The sequence below is a fragment of the Coenobita brevimanus genome, chromosome 77 (genome assembly GCF_032717465.1).
Source record: "Coenobita brevimanus isolate Jiangsu-jjx chromosome 77, ASM3271746v2, whole genome shotgun sequence".
NCBI lineage: Eukaryota > Metazoa > Arthropoda > Malacostraca > Decapoda > Coenobitidae > Coenobita > Coenobita brevimanus.
The window spans coordinates 24709639-24713761 of record NC_137030.1 but is presented as its reverse complement, the minus strand read 5'-3'; positions in this window follow the sequence as shown (position 1 = coordinate 24713761).

Here is a 4123-nt window from a genome sequence, read left to right as displayed (position 1 = left end):
GGATGTGTTCGAATGTTAGGTATTTCACATAATGAGATCCAGAATGTTAGGAGATCTCACTGTACTTATCCCCTAATTCTACTGACTATGGAAATGTTTTTGACTATCTTACTTCTGAAATGAAACATATCATATCAGTTTCTCCTTTCTCCAAAATCTCCACTCTACATGATTTCAATGTTCGTCACCAACATTGGCTATCTTCTCCTTTCCCTGATCCATCCGCTACCTCTCCCAGCCATGCTCCCCACATTCAGTGTCCCCACCATCAGAGCTCGCTTCTTCAGCCATGCCCGCTCATGACGTGGTTGTCCTTGCTCACTTGTCACAGGTGTCAGGCGAGGACCTTGCGCGTCACTTCTGGGGGACAACCTAGACGGTTCCGAGGCCAATGATAGATCACCAATCATAGGTTTGAGCAAAGTTTTATGACCAGATGCCCTTCCTGCCATCAACCCTCCCTATATTTAGGTGGTGGCAATCATCATTCACTCACTTGAGGCAGTGCTGCCTTTTTCTTTCCATACTACAGTATTATCATTCTTTTTGTATGTCTTCCCTCCACTTCTATTTCTCCCATCTTTCCTGTCACTTTTCATTACTCTGCTTTCCTTTTCCGGTGGCTTTACATTGAGTGACAAGCCTAATGGTTTCCTGTAAGCCAGGAAACTATTTACAGTGTTGGGTGGCAACCATATAACCAACCCATATTTGTTTCCTACACGTATGCAAGTGGGTTGGAGGAGGGTTAGTGCCCCTTCCTGTAATACAACTAACTCAAAGACAAACGGCCACCCCTTGTGGGACTATGGTGTCTGGCTATAGAATATATATGCCTCTCTCTCTCTCTCTTTATATATATATATATATATATATATATATATATATATATATATATATAATGCAAGGAAGAATGAATCAAAGGCCAGGAGCTTGCAAACCGTTCCTTCTAAGAAAAAACCCAAAAACAATACAAAAGAGAGCCAAATTCAAGATCCTTTCATTTCGAGATGCCTGGACACACTGAGTTTCAAAGACTGGAGATCACAGGAAGTAGGAAATACAGACAGAGGGAGACAGTTCCAGAGTTGACCTGTTGCATAAATGAAGGACTGGGAGTAACGGTTAACTCTTGCATAGAGAGTTGGACAGAAAAGGGATGAGAGTTTGTTGCTAGACGGATGCTACTCGCCCGTCGTAGAGGTGGAGGGATGCAAGCAGACAGTTCAGAGCAGTGACCATTGAAGTCGCAGTAGAAAAGAGTAAAGTAATATACAGTAATCCCTCATTTATCCAGACGTGCAGTACCTGGATTTGTTAATTATCCAGATCCTGAACCTTGGCTCTATTAAACCATTATCCGAATTTACTTGTCATTATTCGAAAATAAAAGTCCCTGATAACTTTGGCTAGCCAGCAGACATGTTCAGACAATCGGTAACATGGCCTCTGGGCTCTAGCCATGTGCAGGAAATAGACTGTAACCCACAACTTGAGCTAAAATTCCATCCACCCCTGTACTGAATGGTCAAATTTGTGCTCTTGCCCGATCACTCCGTACAGCCCTTCGGCACCCAAGGAATACAGACCGTAACCCACAAATGGTGTCAAAACGCCAGTACACATCACCAACAAATGTCCAAAATCGCAAAATCACAGGGATTAGGCTTTCGCAACTGCCACCACGCGTGCAACACAGACTGCAAGCCACAAGTCAGGTGAAAGAGCCCATCCGTTTCATGACAGAAGGGTGAAAATTCTTCCCACAGCCTTATTCCCCCCCCTGCCTCCCATCCCTTCTCTATACCCTCCCATGCTCTTCGCCTTGCTAGGCATGCCTTCCGGCTCCACCCTCACTCCCTCCCCTCCTTTGCACTGAAAGCACTGACCTGTGAGTTTTTAAATTTTTTGGCGATTTATTTGAATACTATTGGTCATATCAAAATTTCGAAAACACCACGAGAAAGCTAATGAAATTTTGCATCTAAACCTAAACTTATCTCTTACAAGGTATAGGCAAAATTTTGCACTAGGATGGTGGGAAGTTAGATGAGGGTAAGTTTTACTCTTGAACAGCATTTTTTTCACTTCAGTTTTGTTATTTGACTCATCAGTTTTCCGTGTTATTATTAGCCAATCTAAGAGTAGCCCATAAACACTAGCAAAGATAATGGTATACATTTATATCAATATAACTAATTTCCGATGGCGTATTTGGCAGTGTGTGTGTGTGTGTGTGTGTGTGTGTGTGCCCTGAGAGCAGCTATCACCCGTGTCCCATAAAGATAACTGATTTCCAGACGTCTTCAGGTTCTTTGTGGACTTTTGTTGTTTATGCATGGTTATCTTGGTGTTTAGCATTAACTTGGATATTCTTATGTGTGTTTTGAAGTCTCAATATGGCAGAATGACCAGAGAACACTGCCAAAATTTGGAATAGTACTGTACAGTTGGGCAAGTAGAAAGTGCGAAAAAATATTGGGATATATGGAGACATCTGGCAGTTTCCTGTAGTATGCCCACGTATTTCATTGCCAGATTGGGCTACAAGTAGCGAATTGGGCTACTTTTGGAAGCCGTGTGCTACTAAATTTTGAATTTCGCTACTTGCGACGTTTTGGGCTACTTTAAAAATGAGTTGGGCTAACTTGGGCTACTAATGACAGTGGCGTATCCAGGATTTTTGCCACGAGGATCAAACACTTCAAATATTTCCCCCAAATATGACACTACACTGGCTTGAGTGTCCCAAACACACACACACTTTCCCACATATGTGATACTATCACTTTTTTTTCTATTTTCCTTTGTGGTTTTGTATTTCTCTCTCTCTCTCTCTCTCTCTCTCTCTCTCTCTCTCTCTCTCTCTCTCTCTCTCTCCACTTAGGACATAAGCGTAAATTAAAATTCGCTGCCTCACCCACCCCCAGTCTGGTATTCTGTTTCAAAATTCGCTGCAGCAGCCACCCCCAGTCTGGTATTCTGTTTTGTACTACTGCTGTGGTGGTAGCCAATAGAAATTCTATTTTCCACTACTTATTCTTTTAGTTGATTCTCATTGGGTCAGGCATCCTTGACTCAGGTGACCACTCGACCTGCCCCGCTCAGCAGGGAATGATTTTCATATCACCTGAACTGTACTGTACTGTACAGAAAGGATTTTTCCATTAAGGAAAAACAAGAAAAACGGCATAAAGCTATTCATCCTAAAAAATTTTCACCTTGAAAAGTGGGGGGGGGGGACAAAAGATATTCTGTCTCCCAGGCTCCAAAAAGTGGGGGAGACCCATCCCCCTGTCCCCCACCCAAACGAGGCCCCTGCAAACACATTAATATCTGCATACCTTCTAAAATGTAGTCTGAGGTGATCAAAATGGCTTCATGCAGTCTTCAAAAATTCTGCTTGTTTCAGTTGTTTGTAACAATAATTGTGTAGCGCTTGTTTGTAACCGGCTGCCGGGTGAGAAGATGTGGCTGAGGGGACAGGAAGGCCATTATTTCACCTCATCAGGAATCAAGTGCAAAACATCATTAGAGCTCTAATATTAACCACATAATCTAAGGTGATAGGGGAAGTTGCTAAGTTATAATTGGTCATTTTTTCTCAAGGGTTTTCTAATATTTAGTCTAGCTTTCAATTTCAAAGGAAATTATTGCTCCTAAACAAATATTTTTGGAAGTACATAATACTGTTTAACATAAGTGGTAAAATTAGGAAAACTGTATTGTCATACAAGAACTATGCCAAAAATCTCAGCATTACCCAAAAATTATCCCAGGGGGGGCAAACTGCCCCCCTCTCCCCCCCCACAGTGGCTACGTGTATGCTAATGAGGCGAAAGTCAAAGATTGATTAGTGATTATGTTTCACTTAAAATATAATATAATTACCTTTTGAAGACACCCAAAGGTAATGATTCATAATTTATCATATCCACCCTCTTTAAATTTCTCGCACTCTCGTATAAATCCCTGATTGGCTATTGAATTCGAACTGAACGTGTGAGATTACCACCCCAGTCAGCCGTGTCTTCTGTATCCACGAGCCGTGGATGCAGTAGCAGAAGACTTTCCTGATAATCTTCAACTGTGAAGACGTGGTCGTGGAGACTTACTGAATGAT